The sequence below is a fragment of the Anser anser genome (assembly GCF_964211835.1).
Source record: "Anser anser genome assembly, chromosome: 20".
Classification (NCBI taxonomy): Eukaryota; Metazoa; Chordata; class Aves; order Anseriformes; family Anatidae; genus Anser; species Anser anser.
The window spans coordinates 6,731,984-6,759,184 of record NC_139741.1 but is presented as its reverse complement, the minus strand read 5'-3'; the positions used below and the strand labels follow the sequence as shown (position 1 = coordinate 6,759,184).

General features: G+C 46.4%; 1 long non-coding RNA gene across 2 annotated transcripts; it reads right to left on the bottom strand.

Moving 5' to 3' along the window:
- Nucleotides 1-954: 954 nt before the first annotated feature.
- On the bottom strand, nucleotides 955-26,650 carry LOC310884640. Of its 2 annotated transcripts, none has more exons than XR_014574316.1 (2): nucleotides 1,933-26,650; nucleotides 955-1,849 (listed from the first exon to the last, which is right to left on the bottom strand). It is a non-coding gene; the product is annotated as an uncharacterized lncRNA (long non-coding RNA). The 2 variants fall into 2 exon arrangements; XR_014574317.1 differs by having other exon boundaries at nucleotides 2,191-26,650.
- Between the last annotated feature and the right edge of the window lie 551 nt (nucleotides 26,651-27,201).

The following is a 27,201-nucleotide window of genomic DNA, read 5'->3' as shown; positions in this document are numbered from 1 at the left end:
AAGACTGCGGATGTCAGCTGATAATGCCGTGTGTCTGATTCTCTTCTGAGAGCCTCTCGCATTTGGCCAAACACCAACTTCCCACCAAGTGCTGCAGAGGCGGTACGGTGAGAGCGGGGAGCTGAAGGCAGTGGGCTGCACAGGAGACTGGTAATGAAGTGCCTGCTCTGCCCCGGTGTTGCATGGCCGCCTGTCAGCATGTGTGCACTTATCTTCTGTGGAAAGGGGGTGGGAGGAAAGGCTCGGTTTTGTCCATCTGCTTCTTGCTGCTTGTGGTGCCTGGTGAATGATTGTGCTTCTCTTTCTGGCCAGGATTTTACGCTCAGTTGTGCCTGGTGGGGAGCTAAGTGATGGACAGCTGTGCTGAGGAGTCCAGACCTGGCAGCTGTTATGAAAGGCGAGCGATGACAGGGTTCAATTGGCTTCACATCTTAGCTGTGGCCATGTTTGTAGCACAGGCCACTAATTGGATCACACTGGTTACTCTGTGGAGCATAGCTAATCCTTTTCTGTCTCCTTTTTTCTCTCCTGTCCCAAAATGATGGGAGTCTGGGGATGGGCCCAGGCCTGCAGGGAAACATTTTGTGTCTGGGACACTGATTTTGCAGCCTTTGCTTAGGAAGATCTTGCTCATCCCCTTTTCCTGAATAGCAGCAGTTGGCAGAGATCAAGTATGTCCTCTACTTTCATACCTTCTCTTCTCAGCAAAGACACATCAGGAGCTGTTACACTGCCCTAGAAATGATTGCAGTATACAGCAGGGATGTGGCAACTACTGCTGAGTTAATTTTGGCAGCCCACCAGCACTGTGCATTTTTGGTCTTCCCATTCCATAAAGGATCTAGCAAAACTGGAAGAGGTTCAGAGGAGGGTGACAGAAGTGTTCAAAAGTCTGTGATGGCCTCAGGATAAGGAGTGATGGGACACCTGCGTCCGAAAGACTGCTGATTGCAGGCATGTAAGAGAAAGGTCTGTGAAGTCATGAGAGGCCTGGAGAGGATGGGGAGGGATTGAATGTGCACTACCACTTCCCGAACAAGAAAGCACCAAGTGAAGCATCCAGCTGTGGGTCGCAGGATCATAAGAAACAAAAGGAGGTTGTTCCTTGCACTGGTAGTTTAACTGAGGAACTCCTTGCTGTGGCCTGATTTACACAATACAGAGGGGTTACTAGACTGATTAATGGAAGAGAAATCTGCTCAGGAATACTAAACATGTGGAAGTGATATCCAACTCTGAATGTCCCTGAGCCACAAAGGTTGGGGTCTGAGGGACTATCTGGGGAAAGAATATATATGCTTGCTATTAATTCTTACAGTTTTTCCACGTATCTATTTTGGGCTGCTGTCAGAGGGAGCTACATAGATGTTTGTGCTGACCTAATTGCTCTTTTTGCTTGTATGTTTTCCTGTTCCAGTGTTCTAGCGGTAGTAATCTCGCTGCAGCAGCAGCAGGATTACAGAGATGTTTGGAAAAGCAAGATCAATTCTAGTCTGTGTGGCTTTCTCTGCTGCAGCAGCTAGGATGATACAGGTACACATGACAGACAACTAAAAACTAACATGGGTCTCCCTCTCCAACACACGGCAGTCATTTCTGTGACCTCAATGCAACGCGATCCCGCTAAGCATTAAATGGAGCTGAAAAATATTGGTCTTATTGTGAAACAGTAGCTAATTCAGGAGTGGGAACAAGTGAATGAACACCACTGAGACTTCAATTTATAAATGAGCTGTGTAACCCCTTGTTCCCTCCTTTCCCAAGATGTACTGGGTCTCTACAGCAGGCCAGGATTAGGCAAAGAAGGTAATTGCCAATGTAGATTCTTTCTTCATTTTTCTGCAACTACCTGTAAAAAGTAAAAAGTCATATCATGAGCTGGCTCATTCTAATGTGAACAGGGAACAACTCACTTGAAATTAGTATCATTACCCAGATTAGTGCCAGTTTGATTTGTAGCTACTGGCATCTCAGCTTGCACATGTTTTCCTGAGGCATTTGCACTCTCCCTTCTGCTAACAGTCTCTGCAGCAACACTTTAGGCCGTGTCAGAGTAGGCGTGAAACTGGGCCTCATTAGGGTCTTAGCAGATGCCAGCTGAGCCATCCTGACAGTGATTTTTCTTTCCTCCCAGTCATCTAAATGGCTGTGCGAGGGCAGAATGGGTAGTGGAAATGGAAAGGCTCATACCTCGTGTTAAATTTGTTCTTCCACGAAGTATAGACGTTCTTTTGCACTAGGAGGTCTCTCCCACAAGGGTTCGATTCTGTCTAGTCCTGCAGATGTGAAAATGCCTTAGGAGCATGAAGCGTTTATGCTGTTACGTGTTAAAGGGATTTACTCCAACACGCTACAACTACCATCCAGCTCGGATGAGACCTGGAGCAGGTTCATAGCCAAAGCAGAGTTCCTCTGGGAGTGACCAGCATAAGACACCCATGTGCAGCTAGGATCTGCTTTGGGATCAGTCGGCAGCTGACAGCCAGGGGTGGATCGGGATCACCTTTTCCATGCTGAAGGCTTGCTCTTGTGATGGCGATGTGCTGAGACTGACAGAGGGTCCAGCAGGATTACAGTGGGAGGAGCTCTGTGGAGGGAGAGGAAGATGGGGGAAAGAATGTTTCAGTGACCTAATTCAAAGCTGGTTTTAATTAAAAAAAAAAAAGAAAAAAAAGAATGAGATAAAAGTCAAAGACAGGAAAAATCTGCTTAAGGCTGGACAGAGCTATCATGCAAATAAGGATTTTAAGTGGAAAATTGAAGAAATTAGCAATAAAAAGAAGAGAAGCAAAAAAGTAGCCAGCACAAAAGCTGAATTGCTGAGACAGTCATGGAAAGAGTTCAGAAGAGCACTTTTTTTTTTTTTTTCTCAGATAGGTCTTTTCCTGTAAATAATAGATGAAATAGGAACCAACAACACTAAAATACTGCATTTTGTAATGCTGAGGCTGTCCTCATTAAGAGTATCTTTTAAAGACATACGGGGGAACCCTCCTTTCCTAGCAGCTGCCAAGTTCCAGAGCACTTTACAGCCACCTGTGGCCCACCTGTGGCTTGTTGGCTTCTTTTTGCTTGTGGAAGTTAGTGATTGAGGCATATGGGAGGGGTCTGGAATTGGTAGGGATGAAGTCCTCATGCTCTTTGGCTGGCAAAGCCTCCGTGCTGGGTGTACTGAAGCATCATCTCGGTGTGAGATGGAGTGCGAGTGATCTGTAGCTCCCAACTAAGCCCAGGAAAAGCTGATGGAAGTTTAGTCTCCTGCTTGGAGTCGTGAGTCGGAGTTTGGCAACCACCAGCTTGGAGAGCTGCCTGTTTGTTGTGTTTGTACAGCTCCACGAGGGGCCCAGCCCCTCTCCACGGCTGTTAGGTACTGCTGCAGGGAGGCAGTGTGACCCAGCAGTTTTTCAGCGGAGAGAGCCCAGAGCACCACAGGTCAGACAAGAGACAAGGTTTGCTACATTTCCTCATGGCTGACTTGTTGCACACAGTAGCACTGTCCCCCAGTGCTTCTCTTTCAGTCAAGAGCACATTGCAGGCTGAGGAGCAATTGAGGCAGACTTTGGTCATAGGTGTGGTGTGTCCCCTGGGAGAATTGCCCTCTGAGGCACCACTGAGGCTTGTGAGGGGGGTGTTGTCCATCGATCCATAACCTCTTGCTTCTGATGGGAGAGATCTAAAGTTGCTGTGTGAAGAAGGGGGACATTTTAGCCTGATTCTACCTTTCGTCTTCATCCTGGAAGTCTCCAGTTGCAATCCTAAAAGCTGTCAGCCTTTCACAAAGCATCCACTGCAGGAGATAAGCAAATCCTCTGAGAAGCTGATCTGGCAGCAGCATTAGTAACCAGCTGTGTACAGCCATGAAGTAGGTGGAAGAAGCCTTACAGATTCACAGTGTGCTGTGCCAGTAGAAATGTCACATAAAACTGCCCCACCATCTGGCCAGTGCTGCCTTTTGCACACCCCTTCTCCTACCATCATGTCTGTCCTCTCTCCCGGAGTGATAACCAGGTTGCCAAGGACTGAACTTGTGACCTTCAGCACTGAAGATGCCATATGACTAAATTCTGCTCTGAAGCCATCTAGCAGAGGGACCGTAACAAACTTGGGTTTGATGCCATCTGAAGGCTTGCTCTGCTGTGTCCAGTTGGCTGGGAGATTCTGCTTCAGCCTGGCAGATGATCTGACCTTGGTTATTGGTATCTGCATCCCTTCTGGGCTGAGCTGCAGTGATGTTCCTGGGCATGGAGCCCTTCATCACTTAGGAAATTCCGGCTAAAGGATGCTGTAATGCGTCTCCTTAGCAACACGGGCTACTCAGAGTTCATCGGCTCGGCAGCTTTCTCTCCACTTACTTTCCAGGCTGGCCTCCCATGCAACTTGAATCATGTTCAAGTTCATATCAGTCCTGGTCTTCTTGCTGTTGTCTGAGCTCACAGCTGGGGTATCTAGAACACATCAAAAAAAAAGAAAGACCTTGAGAAGTGGCTAAGATCGTTTGGCACCACAGGAGTCTGTGCAATAGACTGTCACCCTGTCTACAGTTCATATCCGTGTGTTGTTTGCAAAGCAGATTTTAGCTTTTAAGAACCTTCTGATGAGACAAGCTGAAGTTCCTGTCCCCTCAGTGTCCAAATGCTACATGTTAATGTTCAGCTTTCCCATTTCACACTGCACTGCAGATGTCTGTCTGTCTGCTCTGCCAACAGAGACTGTAGCATGCTGTTCTTCATACTTTCAAAATAGAGGTGTGTGTCACTGCTCCCTATGTCCTGATGTTTGATCCTGCCTATCTTTAAACTGACATCGCTCCCTTCATCGAAAGCATCTTCTGAGTCTTGAGCATTCCAGACTGGCCGTGGGCTTTACATTGCCTTGTTCTTGCTGCAATTGCTGGGGAAAAGGGCAAAGCAACCTTTTCCAGTAAAGGAAAGCGTTACGTTTCTCCCAGCAATACTGGGAGTGCAGCAGGAAGGAAAACATGAGACCAAGAACAACAACTAGCAATAAACCTGACATCTAGCTCCTAGAAGCCCACATTAAGCGCTGATTTTCCTTCTACTTTCCTAAGAGGTACCTAGGTTGAGGACTCAGCTCAGAGACGTTCCTCTGACAGCCCAGTGCTGTCAGAGAGGGTCTCATCCCTGGGCATCTGTCCCTCACTTGCGCTTGGTGATGTGTTGGTTGTTAGTGAACACAAGCAGCTATTCCTGAGTACCCCCAGTCCCTCTGCAGGCTCTGCGAGTCGTGTTGTGGTGTCACTGTATGGCAGCTGCGGCAATCCTCAGCAAGAGAATTCTCTTAAACAATTCCACCTCTTCTCTCTGGCTGGGTGAATGGATTGTAGCTATAATTATGTGATTGTTAGAGTGCATTGCAAGTCACGTACCGGCAAACTTGTGTTTCTTGCTGTACAGCAGTTTCAAACGTCCTTTAGTTCCTAGTAGCCATTTACAAAGGCAAGGCAGGACATGTTAATAGGCACATTAAGGGCAAGGGTCACAGTGCCACATGTGACACTGGCCTTGAGGTGAAGCATCTTATAGCTCATGTCATAAGCTAGGATTTATGCTGAACTCCTCCACAATCAAAAGATTGATGCAAAGTTCTCCACCTTCTGTGCTGAGTAGTGAGAGTGTCTCTTGGATCCTGTCAGATGCACCTACCAAAAAAAATCTCTGACTTCAGATAAACACACAGATTGCCTGCCTCCCCCTGGGAAGGTAGCAGAGGCTGAACAGCTTTTGTAGTGGTGGTCAGCTAGATGGAAGGGGCTTTGGAATTCAGGGGACTCAAACAAACCATTAAGACCTCCTGAAGGTTGTTTTGACTGATGTAGGATGCATGGGTTAGATCAGCTTAGGGTCTGGAGTATCCCTGTAGGTAGTATATGACTACCGGGATTCTGTATTAACAAGGGAGGGGAAAAAAAATGAAAACATATGTGGGTAGCCCTCCCTGATAGTTGGAGCTAAATACAAGACATTAGTTTCTGTTCCTCCACCCGTCTGTACCTTAACTTTCTGAAACAGGTGATGGGGACAAAGATTTTACTGTGTATGCCGCCCACTTGCTTGACAGGATGAAGGCAGCATACACGAACCCCACAGCGACTCCCTCAGGCAGGAGTGGCCTGGAAGCAGCTCTAGGTGTCTGCCGTGCTGCAGGACTGGTGGCTGTGGGCGCAGCCTCACTGCCTCAACCACTGCCAGCGCCAGTGCTTGGTCAGCTCCCTGGATGTATGACCATAAAAAAGAAACCAGTGCCTTTCCAGACTTATTCCCCTAGCATAAATCACTTACTCTCAAAATTAAAAAAAAAAGAAAAAAAAAAACCCTTAGAATATTATATTTTAACCGTTTTCCTTTGGGGAGACAAATCTGAGTGGAAAACAATCCGTTGACTTCTGATGTGAGGTATATTGCAAAACCAGACTGTCTGGGACTGTTTTGTATCCCAGGTTGCCCTGTTTGTGTCCAAGTACAATGAGTTAGTGGTGTACCACTGGGGCATGGGGAGCGTGAATCCATTGCTGAAGACACAACAAATGTAATTTTCTTCTCCCTCTATCTGTGCAGTAAAGGCAACTCAATTTAATCTTTTCTTTCCAAGCACAAATGAATATTTTAATGGAAACAATGACAATATTTGGCTTGGCATGGTGGGTGGTTACTCATGCAAATGAGATGCGTCTCCCTTCTACCTCTCTGCCACCAACAGACAACAGGGCTCAGCCCCCCCATCGCAGACTCAGGCCAACATCAAGACAATGACACGGAGGAGCTGACTTTGCTTTGTGCAGAGACACTGTTGGACAGGTCTGAGCCGGAAAGCTTAATTCCACATGGCTGGGCAATTAGTCGACCGTTTTGTTGCAGCACTAACATCAGCTGCAGACTATCTGCTTTGATAAAACTCTTTGCGTTAGAAAACCTTAAAGCCAAAGAAGCAAAGACGGAAGCAATAAAGCGGACGGAAGCAATAAAGCGGGAGTTAGGTACCGCTCGGTTAATGAAGTGAGCTTCGCTAAGAAGAAATGTGTGTCAGGTCAGGGGCCCTGAGGGAAGAACGACAGGGTTTCCTCTGAAGAAGCAAGCAGCAGAGTCCAAGACCTAAGGATTTGGTAATTGAGTAAGTTTCAGACCGTCAGGGGAACTAGCTGCAAATACAGGAGTCCACCCTGGCAGCTGAATATGAGAAAAAATAGCTGAACAAGATGTTGACTTATCCCTGAGAGAACAGAATGAGTTGTCTGGGAAGAAGAGAATATTAGAGGAGGGTGAAAGGTGGGTGAGCACTGCCCTTTTTCTTCCATTGAATTACTCTCCTATCACTGTGCGGTTTGGATGTAAGATCAGACCCTTTGCTATTTGGCCCTTACCTGCTCTAATATAAAGTTAGGCACTACCATATAGCCCCTCCCAGGCCAGTGCTCATGGCCATAATTAGAGAGAGGACTCCAGAACTGGCCAGACCTGCTAGAGCCATTGCTGTGCTTCTCTGCTTATGTCTTCATTGCAGCTAAATTGAAGCTAATGAACTCCATCACTGAGTAGGGCCTTGTGTGTATATGTCTGAGGGCAGAGAAGGCCGCCCTGGTTGTCCCAGGGGCTGTAGATGGAGGTTGGAGATGTCTGACAGCTGCATGGGTTTGCATCTGCCAGCCAGGAGTGGAGAGGGCAGGGGAGGCTGCCCTGGTGCAGTGCCTAGCCACGGGTGCCCCAGCGGCAGGAGAACTGGGTGCTGCTGAGCTGGGAAAGCCTCCTGCAGCCCAGGTACAGCATCAGCCAAAAGCTGCGGCATGAGCACCATCTCTCTGACAAGGATGTCCAGCCTTGATTTAAACACTGCAGGGAGCAGCAAAACTAGCTTGTACTGATGGTACCCTGACTATCCCGGTGAATGTTTTTCACTGTTTCTTCAACGAATGTGCCCCACTCCCATCCAGTAGTTCCGCTACTACTCTACCTTCTTGACAGAGCAACTTGAACCCATTGCCAGCATCCCACAGAACCTGGGCTCCTTCGGTCCCCTCTCAGAGACAGCCACTCTCCTGCCTCCAGGTAATGCTTTTTTACACGCTTCTGTCAGTTCTGCAGCAGTCGTGGGGCCAGATGAAGCTTTTGCACTCTGAGGCTCTGACATTAACCAATTTTCAGAATACACCAGTGGCCTTCCATCCAAATCACTTAGTGGGCATAGGAGGGTCTAGTAGGATCGAGTGTGTTCAGTCTGTAAGTCTCTATCCTATGTTCACTGACCGTAAACTTGTGGAATATCATCTCCATCGAGCCTTGAATTCAAGATGGAAAAAGCTGTGATATAGTTCCAGTCTGTAACAAGTGGCTAGTTCTAAATTGGGGTAATCATTTAGATAATAAACAACCATTAAGGGTTAGATTAAACTATGATTTCTCCCTTTGCTATTCTGTCGTTGTATCTTATTTAGTAGCTGCATTTAGGAGTATTCACACATGATTGCTTATGATGTTTTAATTGTCTTTGAAATGTTGTTTTACAGCTTAGGTTCAAACCTGGGTAAAGTGATGTGCATGGTGATCCTGAGAAGCAATGCATCTAATTGGTATCTGGCTGCTTAGCAGTGATTCAGGGTTATCTTTTTCCTTTTTTGACCGTTTCATCTCTGCTAATAGTCAGACTTTTCTGTTTGCCGAGACTGGAGTCCTTCACCTTGTTAGGAGCAACGAGAAATCAACAGAGGAAAGCTCTGCTGCTAATATCCAAGGAATATGGCTAACCAGCTGCTATTAATCACGATGCAAACCAGACAGTCAGACTTAAATCGTATCATCCTTAATGGAGTAACACAGTTAAAGCAAGCATCAAGTGGCCCCAGGGCAAAGATGTTTCAGTATCATTGAGCTTTTCCTGATCTGGTAAGGGACAAGTATTTTGTTTGATAATTTTGAGTCCTACAGAAAGCAGCACTGCTGGCAGACCTTGAGGAAAGGATTGGGTTGTGCATGTGTATGGATTACGAATGGCTGGAGTAACCCTGGGGACGGAAGGCAATTTTCCACAATGCACCCCAGGGGGCCTGGGGAGTTCTCCCATTGCTGGATCAGGATTTCTGGTCTCCTGGGCCCTTCCCCTTGCCCTGCAAAGGCTTCTCTCAACAGCGGCAGCAGAGGTGACTGCTGTGTGTGGTTCCTCAGAGTCCCTGTCACTCAGAGGAGTTTCTAGCCTGGACACATTGATAAAGAGACTTGGCATTCACCGTTTTGCTCAGAACAGCTTGTCTGGCATTCCTAGTGCAAACAAGGCCCCTTCTCCCTGCAGGATGGTAATAACTAACTAGAAAAACAAGGGATCCCTCTGAGCACACTGACTGCACTGGGGAAATACAATCTATCTGTGAAAACTCCAGCTGAAGCATGGAAGAGAGGATCTAAATTTAGCTGCAGCCTGCCTGAGGCTCCTGAGGTTTGTGACTGCTGGGGCAGTTGCTCACAGCATTGTACAGGTTAGAAGTTGATTCTGCATCCAAAGGCTGCAAGCATCACAGGATAGCAACACACTTGCTCTGTTGTGTTTCCAAATACCTCTCTGTCACATCTTTGGGGCTCACAAATTCATGTGGTGCATTGGCTGGTTATTTCAAAAAATGGCTGTTCTACATACGTGGGAAGATAGAGAGCTTGCGCCCTGCAGGGCCTGCAGTCTGCACAGCAAAGTCAAACAAGCCTGGGTGAACAAAGCACTTCTTATCCTCACTTCGCAGCTGGGTGAGATGAAGTGATTTGCCTGTGGTTGCGCAGGAGATGGGGAGGCAGGGCATGGAGCTGGTTCTCAGGAGATCTGAGTTCAAAACCGGCTTATTTTTGTAGCTCCAGACAAACCAGGTGATTTTTCAATGACCTGTTGTTTTTGCCCTTGGCATCCTCCAGTCAAAGAATCAGCGGGTTAGCATCTCCACCAAAAATAGATGCAGTAAGGCCAGTGCTTGGGACTAAGGAACGCTGGATATTTTAAGAAAAAAATCCCCACTGCATTTAGAGATTGCTTGTTACCTGTGCTCAACGGACAACTTGTAGATGCCACATTTAGGCCAGGAAGCAAACCACAAATTTCTGTCTCACACAAAAATCTGTGACTCACAACTGCAAGTTATAGGAGAATATACTTACTGTGGCTGATAGAAGCTTGCTTGCGCTCACGTTTTTGAAGCCAACAGCACGGAAAATTGAATTCCTGGGGAAGAGAAACTGGGTAGTTGTGGCCAGAGGAAATTGCTAGTGCTTGGTGCAGATGGAATGGCTATTGCTGTAAAAGTGTAACCCTAGATTTGGTGGGATCAATGCCAAAACCAGCATATTGCCCCCAGCATTAGGACCAAACTCCGGTATATTTTGTTCAGCAAGCGCAGTGGTTGCTTGATGCAAAGCAATCATACCCTCAATGCTCACAGAGCGGTGGAAAGGACTGCTAAATGAATGAGAGGCAGAAATGAAATGTACTTTGAGTGATCTACTTGCCTATTAAATGTTCTCTGGAAGGGGTCATTGTTAATGTTGCTGCTTCCCATCTAAACAGAAACACACAGCCTTCTTGACAGGGAATTTAGCAGAAGCTGAAGGGATTACTGGGTGTTACAATATCTCACTCCTAAAAAGTTAATGTATTAGCAACGTGTGAGTCTAGACACGTATTGCAAGACTGATTTAGGATCTTAAAGAGGATTCTGCCTTTCATTCTGGCTTTTATTAAAAGCTTTGTAGTACATCTTTAAAGAGCCACTAAAGCCACATTGAAAACATAAAGAGGAAAAAAGAATAGAGGCAGAAGGGTTTTTAAATGGATTTTTCCCCCTTTTTTTCTCTTGCCCCTACCCGAAGTTTAAGACTATTTGCATAAAAACAATATTCTTTTTTTTTTCTTTTCTTCCAAAAATCTAGCTACTCTTTGTCTTTAATTTCTTCCCCTGAAAGCTGTGGACCAGTGTCTAAGGCTGATGTCAGGCGCTGGAGGAGCAGAATGCCTCAGATTTGGAAGTTCATCCAAACTTCATGTAACTGCAGACTGCTTGAGATAGGAGCAAGCATGGTTACAGCCCTGGTGGCATTTGGGACATGGCAATGGGTCCTCAGCAGGAGCTTGAGTAGCTTCAGATAAATTAGGAAAGAGGTGATGTACAAGGGAACTATGCGGATTTATGAAGGAAATGGATTTTACTGTGGGTTGATGTGCATATGCCTATGTGAACACACTGATTTCTGCAGAACCCGGGAAAAAATACTAGTTGGTATGGGCAGATCCAGTGTTCGCTTTTGCTTTCTTTTTTTTTTTTTTCTCCTCCCACTCTCTAACTTCTCAGGTGTTTTTAACTCACAGGCACCCAAAACAGTGTAAGCAGGACTGCCTGACTTTTCAGGTGAGGAGGGAACAGCAGGAACAGATGGATTCCTCAGCACCAGAGGCTGGTTTCCATGCAAATACAACTTGATGACAAAGAACAAGGAGGCAAATGCTGCTGATAAAGGGTGTGGGAACTGGTGTCTGAAAGTTTCCTGAGGCTCTGGTGAATCTGTAACAGGTGGCAGCCAAATGGAACTGCTTTCTAGTCAGAAGGGACTGTTTTGTGTTTTGTTTTGTTTTGTTTTTTTTTCTATTTTTTTTAAGTACAGCCTAAGTCACTGAACAAAGCAGAGAGAAGTTCCTAACAGCATCTGGTGGAATGCAAATGCACTGGTGTTACCAGGCACATTATAGCCAGCTTACCCGCCTCAAAGAGGAGGAAGAAGGCACCACAATTTGCATATAGATAAGGTCAGATTGTGTTCCTTTATAGGCAATAAGATGGGTTTATTATCCTGTTTGTTCTTTGCAAAGCTGTTCACCCCATCACCCCAGTCCGACCAGCTCCTAATAATACAGTCTGTCCTTGGCTGGCAAAAAAATATCTCAGAAGCTCTAAAATGCGGCAATGTGCCTGGCTTCCTGTCGTGCCTCTCCACTTTGGCTCCTAGGAGAAATGGGGAAAGAGCCCCTGGAGCTGGTGATTTGGCTTGGGACCTGAGCTACACCAGCAAGCTGTGGCAGTGCTTAGTGCTTAGGGCACTTAGGGCAGAGGGAAACTGAGACACGGTGTGAAAGAAAAAGTGACTGGGATGGAACAGTGGAAGCACGACTGACACCCACCTTTCGGTGCAGAGAAGCTGACCCTTACTTTCACCGTGGAAAACCCTTGCTTTACTCAACCCCAGCTGGAGGCTCTGCTGTCAGAGCCGGAATCAAAAGTCTTCTTCATTCACGTCTTGTAGGTCTGTACTAGCTCTGATGACTTTAAAATTACCCTGACTTTACATCAGCAGAATCAGGCCTGGTGCGTGGTACAGTATAAAATACTAGCGAGTGAAGGTTTAATCCTGTTTGACCCTTTGAAGCGTGTCTTGGAAACAGCTGGATCAAGTGGGAACAGGTCTGCTAAAAGCTAGTTAAAAGACCTTGAGTGATTTTCTGTCTCACTTTCTTTTTGGAGCAATCACTGAGCCATATCAAAATGCCCTGCCACAGCATTTCAGAGCATTTAGTGTTCAGAAATTACGGGTGACTGTGCTTTGCTCTCAAAATGCAGTAGGAGTGTGGTTCCCCAAATTATTTATAATAAAAAGGAGTTTTAAGCCAAACCTCAAAGTTCCAAGATTTGTTTTGATTTTTACAAAATACTTTCAATGAGCAGACTGCTCATAAAACGTAGAAATTTAGTCAAAATCAAGTTGGCTTAATTTGATGAAATAGTGTTTTCTGCTGGAAAAGGTGTTGTAGGGAAATCTGACTGTAGCTAGCACAACAGAAACACGTACACAGAGAGCAGGATTAGAATAGAAATGTATGGAACAAGAGGAAATGCCTTCCATCTGGCTGCTGATGGCTACTAAACATTTCAAATATACTTTGTGTCCCTCTAATTCACACCTTTCAAATGCTCTACCTGCAGCAAACTGCATACCTGTGCAGCATCTCTGTATCCAGTTAGCGCCAGGAAGCACCCTGTGTTGGAGCAAAATAACTCTGTGCCTGCAAAGTGCCTGCTCTTTTCAATGAAATACAGGCTTTCATTGCAGCAAGTGATCTCAGCACAAAGTGCTAAGTGTTGTAAACAGTTTTCAGCGAGACATTTCAGGTGCTGCAAACTGACAACTTTGGTAGCTGCAATTGCTAAAAAGCAAACGGAAAAACATAAGCCCTCTCCCTGAGCTCAGTAAAGGCAATGTTCTGCTTTCCATGAAGTCTTCTGCTGAGCTGCCTCTGGCTGACCACCGTCTGCTGAGTGACTGGGGACCTGAGCTCATGGTCTGTCTCAGAGCCGTGTCCGTATGTTAACAGCTGTCTTTTGAGCATTCGGCCCTAAGCACGAGGTCTCTTTGCTCAGCACGCTTTGTTGGCAGTGCGAGCTTCGATGAATGTCTTCCGTTCGTCATGGAGTAACATGAGTTCATTCCCTGTTTGTCATGGTCTAGGGATGTCTCTGTAGATGATGAGTGTGGCTTGGATGGTGCAGGGTAACCGACTGGTTAATTGTCCAGGGCTCTAAACCCAGCAGTCAAACACTTCTGTATGTTTTTTTTCTGCACCTTTACATAAAAGGGATTCATTTGTATTCCTTCATGAACAGCCATAGTGCTGTGTGCTGGTTGCTGTTCTCTCTTTTCTCTTATTGAAACAATATGTAATATAGAGGAAAAAAACAGGGACTGACTTCCTAGGACTAGCTGTTCTGGCTGAAGCAGCTATTTGCTATACAGCTACAGTTATGTATTATTTGGGCTATTGAAAAGAAGCAGTGATTAGTGTTGCTCTTGATTTTCCTGTATGGCCAGTTTCCTGAAGTGTTAATCCTTGAATGCTAAGGTCAGACGGGTGACCGAAAGACAGCAGGGCAAGTTCAGAGCAGAAGACGGAGTTTCACAAGGTGTCAGAAGTACATTTTTGGTTCTTCTTGTTCACATCTGCTCTCATGGGACTGGCTGGGGTGGGGTAAGCGCTCTAAGTCTTGCACTTTTCATTTTTGTGCTGAAGTGGGAAGCTGAAAATGGCAACAGAGGTTAAGACTATGGTCATATGAGCATGCTCACTACTGGCATAGTCAAGCTACCCTAAGCTTTTAAAAAGCAGTAGCTGAAAACATAGAGTCCAGCTACTTTAACCAAGGAAGGCCCCCAACAATGACATTGCATTCACATCTAGTTAAATTCAGGGCATACTTTCAGACATGGGGCTAAGCTGCTGCAGAACAATTTTATTCCAGGTTTGTGCCTTAAATTTGGTTCCCCACATTGTACTGCTCCCAACAAAGACAGACACAGCAACTGCCAAGGCCAAGCAGCACCGACATTCTCCTCAGAGTGGTTCTGTACAGACCACTTACGGCTTCCTGGCCTCTTGATCTCCTGGGTTGTGCTAGCCAGGAGTGGACAGAGATCCCAGCTAGGCATGAGTAACAAGTCACAGCAGTTTTAGGGGCTCTCTTGCAATTAGGCACAAAGCAAACCCAAGTCAGAACAAAGCATGGGCTGGGAGAGAGTTGATCTACAGTGGCAGGAAGGCTGGGGCCTACAGATGCTCTTTGACTGCTGTTTGTTACTGCTCTCACCTAATTATCGCATCATACCTCCCTTCTTCTTCATCTATTTGACATCTATTGACATCTATTGACATCATTTGACATCTATTATCCAGCAGCTTTAGGCTTGAGTGGAGGTGAGGATTGTCCTGTTGGACTTAGGGTACAGAGGCAATTTCAGATATGCAGGGAGGCATCAAATGAAAAGAGGTGATGGGAGGGTCAAGCCAAGCAAAAGGAAATATTTACGAAACGTGGAACTTAAGCTGTGGTACTCCTTGCCGTCAGGGCATTGTGGTGCAAAAAATCTTATGTGGATTTGGGGAAGGATTGAGCAAAGGCAAGGAAGAAAAATCTCTTGAGAGCTATTAAAGACAGATGCAAAACTCTCACCTGGAAAGTTCCTGTGTGGCATGTTGCTGAGAGCAGGGGAATACTCTGGGGAAGGGTCGCTGCGTGTTTGTCATGTTTTAATGCTCTTCCTTTGGTATGTTGGCTATTGGGCGTTGAGTAGTGGACTGGCTTGATCTGTGGTCTGGGCAGCTGCTTCGCTTCTATGCTGCGAGACACCCAGACTGCCCTCTTTTCAGCAATCATAGTCCAGTAATATCTCTGTTCCTCGCCTGTTTTTGTCCATTGTTGCCCCTGGGACCTTCTCAAACATCCCGTTCCACCTAATGAGAACAAGACGTAATTGAGCTTGCTTGTCCAGTTCCTTGGTAGTCACAAGGCTGAGAGGCTGCCCTAAAACACAGCCCTGGGAGATGTGCTGTGATGGCACAGCCAGAGAGTGGCAGTGAAGTGGTTAAACAGGAGAGGGTTTTGCCAGGCAGTGGGTAAAACATGGCTGATTCTCACCCTAGAGTTGAAGTGCTAAAACTACCCGCAAATATTTCAATAAATAGCAAGTTCATAAATAACTCGCAACATTGCACTTCATAATAAACCGGTGACAAATGTTACATCTTTCTACAACATGGATTAATGGTAATGGGGGTGGGAAGAAGGCGTGATGTCTGCGAGGTGGTATTAAAAATCACTTACATTTCACAGGTTCCCATAAAAGGGAGGCTTGTGCAAAATAATTAATCATGCATTATAAATACAGCTTTTATTAAAGACAAGCAAAAGCATAAATACAGCCAAGCCCTTAAGCACTTGTTCTTTGCAATGGTTAGAAAGTGTTTGGAAATATGAATCAACACTTAGGATCCAGTTTAGCTCTGTTGTTGGTGCTGGAAGAAAAGCTGGGAAGCAGAGGCGGCTTTGCTGCCTTATTCTTGTCTTTGCTACAGTCTGGCATGGACCACCCTGGATATCTGCAGCTTTTCCTTTGCCTTGCAGTACTCGAGGTCTAGGAGCAGCCCAGTTAGATCCTTCCAAAGACTTGTCCTGGAGAGGACCTCTGCAGAACACTGTTAAACAGCTGTCTGTGCTGACCCTGTATTGGCTGGAGGCCGTCCCCCCCAGTCATGAAAGTCTGCAACCTTTGCAAAGCCAATTCAAAATAACCCAGTGTGCCACCCAAGCGTCAGAAAGCTTTAAGATGAGGAGAGGAAGCTGGTTTTGCTAAACGCACCCTGTGGAGAGCTGTCACAGCAGTTTCCCCGTGGTATTAGGAAAGATGAGTTTGTTGATTAGAGCTTTGGGGTTATTCCGCTCTCCCAAATCCTGCACCTGAAATACAGAAACTTTGGGGGTCTTTATTGTTCCACTTGGATAGATATGCTCTTTCAAGTTAAGTCCAAGCTTTGAAGGAGGGATGGTGGCAGAACTAGAAGGTGATGCAAGAAGAATATTAAGGGGAAGGGGGATTTTATGACAGCACAGTAAGACAGATGATTTATTTTGTCCTTCAAGCGCTTTCTCTCGAAGGCTGCTAAAGCCCATTAAAACTTCTGTCTGAAGCTATGGTGAGATTCACTCCCTGGAAAGGACAGAGGTTTTACCATGGGGAGCCAGAAGTGGTGATGGCTCTGATTTCATTAGCAGAGCAGTTATATGAGCTAAAAAGGTTTCTGCTAAATTAGCAGGGGCCCTTGTTGCAATTAAAGAGCTGCTGTTTTGTAACCAAAGTCACTGTCATTTGTTCAGTTTTTGAGGGTGAGCCAGAAAACCATATTCAGAATCGCAGAGCTGTCAAACACCAGGTACTGAAGGGATTTCAGGAGATTGTCAGTTTCACAAATCCTCCCCAACCACCTGTGCTTCCTTCCCTTGGACTTTTCCAAAGCTCAGCACCCCAAGGCTCAACACCTAAGGTTCAATACCAGACATTTCCAACCTGTAGTGTGCATATGGAGCAGAGTTAGTAGTATAAGCAAGACAATTCCTTGCTTGCACAAAGCAGGGCGTTTTTTAGCTTGTGCAGTGCAGCATTTCTTCATGTGTGAGTAGGGATTTAGTCACCATGCTAGCTCTTCCATGTGACTTACAGCCTCGAAATTGTTTCTGGTGACCGTGAACTTAAATGGTCCAGGACCGTATGGAGACATGCACAATGGAAGAAATACTGGGTGAGTCTTGCAAGAACTCCCTTTGGCAGTGTTGTATCAGTCCAGAAAACAAAATTTTCTGCATTCTGGAAAAACAGAAGTCCTGGGGTTAAAATCTTCCTGTTCTGCTTAGATCCATCTCTGGGGCTGCAAGGTCATGCTTCTTCCAGCCACACAGCTTTTGGCTTCGGTTCTCTGGAGATGAGCCAAGGATGCTGCTAACTCCCCACTGCTGCAGCCTTGTATCTGCTGACTGCTCCGAGGTATACAGGGGCCTTCAGGACCATTTTGACACAACAGCTGTCCTGAGCTGTCACACAGGCTATTAAAAATTTAATTCATCCATGACTTGAAGACCAGCCGTGATCAAAGGGACAAAGTAGCTGCTGTTCAGTAATGCTAGATAATCAGAGCAGTTCTGATGAATAGCTCTGACACCTTGAGAGTATTTTTTTTATATTTCTATTGGGGTGCTCAGATCTGTCACGCTGGAAAGAGGACACCTGCCAGCATCCTCCACTTTCTCCGAGTCCCTGAGAACCAGATCTTATCTGGGTAATAGTGGGAATGCCATATAAATGATGCCTTTCATCTGGCTACTTGAACTGGAGCTAAGCCCTGAAAGTGGGTCTTCTTTGAATGATTCTGGTGAAGGGGAAATTGATAAGAAATTCCTGCGTCACCAAGCCTAAGTCTGATGGTTTCCTTTTTCATTTGGAGATAATCAATGACCTGGAACAAAAACACAGCCGATGCTCTTTGCTATCACTTAATTTTCAAGTAAAACAAATTTTCAGCAACTAGTGAAATTGGATATTAGTTTTCCTGTTGATCTCACTAAATATGCTGTTCCACAGAACCACTCTCTTATCTGTTTATTGTGTCCTTGGACATGCTGTCAAGTCTCGACTGCCTTCTGTCTTTTTTCTCCTTCAATCTGAAGACTGGCTTCTGCATTCATACTGGACTATCTCCAAACATTTTAACTGCCCGAAGGGTCCCCAGGCTTCAGCATCAAATCCAGCCCTAATTGCTTTTTACTGGTCTTCATCACCCTGCAATGACAGAGGTCCGAGATGCCATCCTGCCCATCTGTTTCTGCAGCCCCTGGATGAAGAAGTTCTCTTCTTTGTCACTGCACCGTTTGACGTGTAAGGCTACAAGTGTCTGAATGGAAATACAAGTCACTGAAGTTACAGCATCTGGGGCACACAGGGGAAGAGCAGGAATGGTGCAGAAATCCCTCATTCTCAAGCTCTCTAGGCAGTAAGAGATCTTACAGCTGTCACCTCTTTTATTTCTTGCCCTAAATGATGACTAGGCTTCTCTTGCCTGTCAAGTTGCTTGGCCAACATTGTAAATACTTTCCATTACCCATCTGAACGCCATTCAACCAGCTGTTCCTTGTATCTCTCTTGCTTATAAATCCTACCGTTAGTTCATATATTTATTTAGGGCAATGAGTTCTACAGCTTTGAACACTGCTTCCTAGGTCAGACCGAGTTAGCAGTGCTTTTCATTCTCTTTCACACCTCTTTTCTTTTTGCATTTCCTCTCCACGCTTTGTTCCCCAGTTTTCTTTCTGGTCTGGTTGAGATGCTAAATCAGGAATCCTCTTTTCCATACACCCTCAAGTTCCCACTGAAACACTATTCCCCCCCCGCCTTCCCAGCCCACCTAGAGGGTAGATAGCCTGTTTGCTCATTGCAGAGCCTGTGGGCAACCTGCCTCCTGAAAACAGAGTCTGCTTTATCCAAACCTTCCCCTTTTCCTCGCCACACACACCGTGTGTCCCCAGACCTCAGCACTGCTTGGTCTCTAGCCTCTTTTGTGAGCACCTTTTGCGTTTCAGTTCTAAAAAGCCTTACGCCTGTGACGAAGGGAGGCTCGCAGTTTGCTTGTTGTCCTTTGTACCTCTGGATCTCTCCCAGGTCCAGAAACACTGTTCTGTAGGTTTCTAATTAAAATCTTCAAAGAAGCGTAGAGGATGTATGGGCTGCAAACAGCCAAGTGAACTCTGGATGCCTATTCCCTGATGCCTTCTTTGTCCTTAGCTTCTGCAGGCTGGGGTGTTTGCTAGATAGTCAGTCCTGATCACAGGAAGAACATTTTATACAACCACTGCTATTAGTGATAATGAGAATAAATGATACAATAATGAAATCTTATTATACACTTTTCAATGAGAGCCTTTCATCTGAAAGATTTTGAAGTACTTTACAGGCTACTGAACATAGAAATCGTTTTACTCACCAGGGAAATTCAGCCAGTGCAGGACAGGTAGTTGGGGAACTGTTGAAAACATACATTGAGCGTGTGGGACAGTTCAGTAGGGGGAGCAAACATACTGAATTCAAACAAAATTGCTGCCCGGATTTAGAGGAGGAAGCAGGCTAGAATGCCTTTTACTTGAGGTATTAAACAGTTATCCCTCAGCTAATACCTGTTGTTGGAAAGAGACAGGAGATTTTATGATCAGGGCTGGTATTTTCTTACAAGACCTCAAAGAAGGCTTGACTCTCATGTAATTCTGGTTCCTCCCTTTGGCTCCTTTGAAGGTGCCCGCCCAGCCCTCCCTCACATCCCATAGGAAGAAGGAGCCTTCTGCAGCTGTGATTTCCTTCTTGACCCTGCCTGCAATGGGGAATCAGCGTTGGCTCAAGGAGCGTAGCATTACTCACTGAAAAGCCAAGTCACAAGCATTTCTCTTCCTAATGTACTGTGGATTTTGTTTTCCCTTGAGATCTCCCGCCCAAGTACTGACCAATGCTTGACCCTGCTTAGTTTATGAGAAGTTGACAAGATGTAAATTCAGAGCAAAAAATTTCCTGGGCCTATTTATCTTTCGTAAAAGAGAAAAAAATCAACACAAAAGCCTAACCTCTGAAGACACCAGCTGCCTCCTGCTTATTAAATGGTCCTTGTTTCTGTTTATCGAAGTAGATTGAATAGGGCTGGCCCTAGTGCTCCCTGCAAAAGGGAGCTGTGCGCACTCCCCAGTGATATATGAGGTTAATAATATTCGCAGTACAAGCATTATGCAAAGCAGGACATCCGTTCTGCTGGTTGGCAACCAAGGAGCAGTAGGCAAAGGTGACAACACAATCAATCCCAAGCTCTCCGCACTCCCGAGCTGCCTGTGCTGCTGGTGGCCCTGCTGAACGCCGGTGCGTGGCTGGGTGCCCTGGTCATCTCCCCAGGCCCTGAGCTTTGGGAAGACCTCTTGCAAAACCTGTTGCATCAAGGGGCTGGGTGAGAGGCTTTGGGAAGAAGGAGAGAAGGGAATTCCCTGCCTTAGCTGCTTTGATGGTGTGGAGAGGAGCACAGTGGTCTCTCCAGACATCTATAAAAGCCCTGAAAGTCTCGAGGGAACCAAAAAGCAGTAGTTGGGGCCCATGGTGGACATGGTTGGGCTCTGAGAGCTCATAGCCTGGAGGAAATCATAGATGGAGCAGCATGGGCAGACAAATTGAGTGTGACCTTTCCTGACACACCAGAGGATTGAAAACCCCATCATGGATTGACTCACTCCCTAGGAAAAACACCGTTAGTCTTACAGGACTCTGGCAGCAGGTGACACTGTGAATGACGGGAAGAGGACACATAAGTGCGGTGCGGCACCTCTGTCACCAGAGGTATTTAAGAACAGAATGGACAGCTCTGACAGAAACAAGTGAGGTGTTAGACTCCTGCCTTGGAGCAAGGGGAATGGACCAGATGTCTCTCAAGACCTTCCCAGTGCTTCCTGCCCGCGCTCAACATTGCAGGAGTGGGCACTTGCACACCAAAGCCCTTGCTCATCCCTCCAGGGAGATGAATTCATCCAGGGCAAGAAATTATTCAGGGTAATTTTTTTTGCCCAGAGTGGAGCCTGGCTCCTTTGGCTGACTGCTGTTTGAGGAAGATCCCACATCCACTGTCGTGACATGAACTGTTTTGTGGGTCATTTCAGAGGCAGAGTTGGGTGAGGAGCTGTTGAAGTCATTATACGAACCATTTGATACTGCTGTCTGCTATTAAAGAGACAAATCTGAACCCCTGATTCAGAGCAGGGACCAGTTGCACACAGAGCTCCCTCCTTTCTCTCTGCAGAGGCTGTGATGGGGAGAGCTAGCGGTATGGATAATTTACAGCAAAGGTTGTTGGGGGAAAGTATTTGGGTATTTGGGAAGTATTTGAGTCAAGGATCACTCTTAGGAGTTGCTGGCTTTAAATATTCAAGCGCAAGGGGGAGAACAAGCCACGAGAAACTGTCATAAAAATATCATCTTGACCCAATTCATCTAGGATCAGTGCTGGCCTTTCTGTGGGAGCAGCTATTTGTGTTAGGATTCAGGAGAGTTATAAACAAGCAAAGATGAGTTTAAGAAACCTGCGAGCGCCTGATCTGGATTTTCTAGCAGCTGTTCCATGAGTGGGGATCATCAGCCACTCGTTTCCAGCACACTTGGAGGAATGTAGCATTTCCAAGCCCTTTATTCCTGTGGTGGATCTGAGAAATTGGCCAGGAGATTCAAGAGTTATTAAGAGGAAATGACTAACACAAAGCAATAACAGACTGCTTTCTTTTTTTTTTTTTTTGCTTTTTTTTTCCCCCTTAGGAAATGCAGGCTAAAAAGAAGCTTGAATAAATGCATGTAGTAGATCATTTACTGTTAGCTGTTCACCTACCTTGACTTTAAACTAGCTAGTTGAATGACTTACTTGTGCTTAAAATAAATGTTTATTTTAAACCTAAGCACATTGTAGAAAGCTTCAAACCCCCAGTGCTGCTATCGGCTAAATATATTTTCTCAGAGTATATACAAGACTCTAATTAAGGTTTTGTCAGACGTTCCATTATATGTCTCTCATCTCCGTCTCTTAATATTTATCACCCATTTTCACATCACTCCAGCCTTACTCTGGGCAATCACTCAGACCTGGCATGATATTTCCTCCTGAAGTGGCTTTAATCCACCAGTGGTGTTTTCAAACCTAAAAAACATCACCAAAGGTTGTTCCCACTTGGCTTTAATGTGGCCTTGTGACTTCAGCCATTGACTGGCCCCTGCCTGCCCCTGCCATGTGCAGTGTGCTGTGGACTGGGCTCGTTTCCCAGCATAGGCTCTCTCCTTTGGCTCTGGCCATGCAGAGACCAGAGGGACACTTCCCTGTGCACCCCTACCCCCTGTGCCTACACACGGGTGGTCCAGGGACTGAGCCTCTGCTGACAGAGGTTGCCCATTGTGTCTCGGCCCCAGTGTTGCCCCCAGGTGTCTGCCCCTCTGTAGCCACAGTTGGATCCTTGCTGACTGGAGCCAGTTTCCATCACAGAAAAGCAATGTTTCTGTGATAACATCCATGGCAGGTGCCATCTTGTGGTTCACTGGATAAACGTGGCTTCCTGTAACTCTCCTGCTGTGTCCCAAGCTCCCGAACGTCCTTCCAGGCTGCTGCCAGGACTGCAGTTTGTGAGCGGTCGGTCTGAAGGGTTCCCTGTGGGTTGTGTGGTGGCAGTTCCACCCCACAGATGCACACTCACTCCTCTCAGGGATCTCTTAGACCTATATATTGTGGCACCAAGCGAGTGGCTCATCCTTGGCTCTTGCAAGGTAGTGTGCCAGAGAGCCGTCACCACCTGGGGGCTGAAATGCTGCCATTGGACTCTGAAATGCCATTGCCAGTTCTGCTGCTAACCTGCCAGATCCCTGAGAAAGGGTGGGAAGGGGAAGAGGTGACTAGCATCTCTTGTGGCCTATATTTTTATACTTGACTTTATAGATCATACTCACTGGGGCTTATAGGTGCTCCAGAAACCAGCAGCGAGCCCCTGGTGTCCTGGGGACTGGTGGCAGCAAGGACCCCTCGGTCTAGGTGAGGCTGTTTTGCTTTCCCTGGGGGAAAGTGGCAAAAGGCAGGAGGTAACAGGAAAGGAGGCTTCAGTCAGAGAGCAAAGAACAGAGTAATCTGTGGGCATGGGTATGTAAGCGTGCTGTGTCGACTATGCTAATTCATTTTGGTTGAATGAGAAGCATTTATTATATGTCAGGGGGAGTGTGATGAATGGGAAGTCAGTTTTTCCCCTGCATTATTTCAGCTCTCTGGTCTGTTGGTGATTTATTCAGTAGCGTTTATGGTGTTAGTAGTCTAAAACCAAAGGGGAAATTTATTCAACCCTTTCTTGCCTCTCTTTTTCCTCCCCTTTCTGTTTTATTATATTTTTGACTTTTTTTTTTCTTCTGGTTTAAAGTCTTCCTTGCTTTTAGGTAGATGGATTGTATTCCCACAGCAGGCAGCTTGCTTCTCTGCTGTTCAGCTCTCCCAAACAAGGACAGCTTTTCCAGGGACTTCAGATGGGCAGCTTGGGTGCTGAGCTCTTTCAAAAACTCGCATGTGTCACCAGAGGAGCTGCTGTGCATCAGGCTTTTCTGGAAGGCTGGCCCTGGTGGTGAGTGGCTGAGCTTTTAAAAATCAAACCATATGCTCTTTGAAAATAAAACAGATACGCTAGCCTTTGTCACATAAAATCTGATCATGAAGCAGATGGGACAGTTTGGGGCGACTGGCTTGCCCCTGTGTTTTGTGTTTTAATTTCGTTTGACAGGAAAAAAACATATCTCAGTACCTTAAAATAAAAACCACTCTGTTTGACTGCAGACCTACATACGGGAAGGCTGGAAAGGTTCAGGAGATTTGAGGTTCCTTTTCCCCTTTCTGTTCAGAGATCAATGCATATTGCAGGACCTGCTTGTATTTGCCAGCTACTGCAAAGCAACATGAAAATCAGTGCAGCTCCTCCACTTTAATCCCAGCCAAAGGTTGAAACCTGTGTCTATAGGGCTGCAAACCACACAGGCATCCCTCGTGTCCCTCAGACACAGCAGTCCCTGAACGTGCCCACTGAATCAAATCCTGGAGGGATGCAACATCCATTTACCGCATTGATATCAGTGTCTGTTTCCATCTACAGAAAACCTGCTTCCCTTCATGCATAGCCTATAGGGAAGCATCATTTATGTCTTGCAGTATATAAATTGCGCATGCTGGGTTCGATCTTCCAGTGTAATTGTACTCAGTTCAGTGTGACTGCCCCAAGCCACAGTGCTGGAGGACCACGCTGTCTTCTGGGACCGGTAACCCCCTGTCTCTGGGGACCTAGCAGGGTGCCTGAGCAGTGCTGACTCGTCACACTGAGATGCGATTCTTTTGCTTTTGAGTCAAAGCACACAGGAACTTGTTGAAAGAAGTTTGCTGCTGGTAATAGGTTGGTTTTAAGTGGCACATAAACCTGCCGGCTCTTTATGGAGGCTGTCGGGCAATAAGGACATGGGGAATTATGACAGTGGAGGCATCGTACGATAGTGCTTTGCAGATGATGTCTCACAGGGGACGTGCTATTTATTTATCTAAAGGAGCAGGTTTGCAGTGGTTTTACAGAAGAACAGCTTCCAGGCTAGTATGTCTCCGTGCCTCATCCACTTCTTCTTACTACCTTTGACAGACTCTAAATCTGGGGTGACAAGGGGTTGGAGGGGCAAAGGAGCATCCCCGGAGAGTTCAGAATGATGCCAAAATGAGCAATTTTCTTGTTGGAGACCTGGGATATTTTGCAAAGAAAGCTGGGCTGCTTTTGCTGAGAGTTGCATATTTTTTTTTGTCACTATTGTTGTTTACAAACCGAGCCATTCATTTAGGAGTGAAACATTTAATTGCAATTGGCTTTTCTCAGTCTTGTAGTCTTTTACCAGCCAGGGAAGGAGGGGAGAGGATGAGAGGCTGTAAAAAAAAAAAAAAAGAGAGAGAAAAATTAGTTTCCGTCTGGCTTTAACAATTACAAAGGACTTTTACTGCCGCTGCAGCAGGAGACGACAGTTTCTTTCCTCACGTCCGTCCTCAGCTTGAATGTGGTGTGGCTCTGCCTTGCCAAGCAGCTGCAGCGGCCTCCCTGGGTGCCTGCTGCATGCCAGCAGCAGCCAGCAGACACCTCTGCAGCATGGGGAAGGACCAGGTGAACACCAGGGCCGGCCCTGCCGAGGCTCTGGGCAGCCCTGCCCTGCTGGCATCGCTGGGCAGCATGCAAAGCCTTGCCCACGCTAGAGGATCTGCCTTTAGTTGTAATTGCCAGGCCCCTATGGTGCTTGTAAAGAGCAAGCCCAGTCCAAGCTGGCAGGGCTGATTCTTGTTTCTTACCAGACCCTGTGTCTGCTTCCCTAACTCTTCTGTCTTGGGAAAAATAATCCTTGTGTGCTCCCAAGTGGGAGCTGGGGAAACCCGCCGTGCAGCATGGGTCTGCAGAATAGCTCGGCATTTCTGCTCCGCGTTCTCCTTCCACCTGAAGCAGATGGGTGGCACTTAGAGGGAAGGGGTGTTTGTACCACTCACCATAGGTGTTTGACATCTAGGCTAGAGAGAGGTTTCTTCAGGGAATGATGTGGAGCTCTTAAATTCAGCTCCTGCTGATCAATTTAATGTCTTAAAAGGAGCCTCGAGCAAAAAAACCCACCCTTTTCATGGAAAGTTATGTGGTGTGAATATTGCAAAAAACAGTGCAGAACGCCTTTCCTCCAGGGGAGATATAAAAGCAGGAACTGAAACCAATTCCACTATCGTGATGCAAGATAGCTTTCCCGTAACCTCCTGAGAAGGCATTCCTTCCTTTCCATTACCAGCAAGGGGAGCGGAGGTCTGGAAGAGCCTTCCCCAAGTTGCTGGAGCTGAGATGTGCTCGAGTTGCCTTCTGTCCTTCACTCCTCCCTCGTTAGATGCTGCGTTTATCTGATTCACCCCTCACCTCCACCCCCTTTGACTTCTGGGTGCTAGCTCATCCCAGACTCCCATCCACCCGGTCCCTTCTGCCTGTCTCCTTCCAGAAGCTCTTCTGTGCCGGGCTCAGGGATTTCTGTCCACCAGAGGAGCAGGCACAGATCCTGCAGGCAGAGACGAGCCGGGCTGCAGTCCCTGCCAGCTGCAGGCAGCAGCTTTTCTCCTAATGCTCCATTTAGAGCTGATGTTTTTTAATAGAGATTCAGTGCAACCATTTTAAGATGGACATGAAAGAGCAGATCTGCAGTGCATAAAAGCCAAAGAAGGACAAGGTAACGAGTCAGGATGTGACCAGTTCCTCAAGTAGCTTGTGTTATTGCTTTGTCTTTCTGTGTTTCTCAAGTGAATAAACTGAGGTCATGATTATAAAAAGAACAAATATATTAAATCCCAGTATCCTGAAGGCTGCCTGTGCAGGTTGATTCAATCAACTCGCTCCAGCGTGAGGGCTTTGTGCCACCCAGCCCCAGCGGTGCAGGGGCCCCAGTGGTCAGCTGGGGGCTGGCTCCCGAAGTGCGGAGTGGAAGGCAGGGAGTTAGAGGGGTGGCTCCAGGAGGATGAATCGCATGCAGGGGGCAGGGAAATTTCAGCCTATGGAAAGTGGTGGTATCTGTTGTCTGCCTGGCCTGCATGCTCAGCTGCTGCTCCTCATCGCAGGTATGATTTGCAGTGGAGGCCGAAGAGCCAAGTTTCCACTAAATCCTGTTTCTGCCTTTGCTTTTATCTTTGCAACAGGGTTAGGAGGTACTTCAGGAGTCAAAAAAAAAAAAAAAAAGGAACTGGCTCCTGTTGGACACAAGAAAAGCAACACTTTTTGTTTGGGGTTCAAACCACAAACCTTTCATTTGAGTCAAGATTGAAAATGGTAAGATTTCAGTCCATGTAACCTTCCTTAGGCAGTTCAGTAACACTGAAAATGGCTGCCTCAAAGCGAAGCGCTGAGTTGCTTTTAGGAACTGCTGCAATAAAAACGTTTGACATTTCAGAAACAAAAAGAAATGACCTTTCTCACACTTGGGAGAGGGATAGTATCCCCCAAAGATCTGTCTTTCTACAGCTTTTCTCTTTCTTCCAAAAATATGGTCCATTTCTGCTTTCTGTGTGCTGAGGTCTGATTAAAAACCCTTCACATCCCTCTGTCAGACCATGCAGCGAGACCTAGTGCCCCCTTTGCACCAGGCACACCTTTGCAAAATGATGATGTGTTCCCCTGTCCTCGGGTCACTGACGTGCACGTGGTTTCCAGCCTCAGCAGTCACGCTGCAATGAGCTGCTCACGTCCCACTGCAATCCCTGGGCATCAGGTTCTGTAGGCTCCTT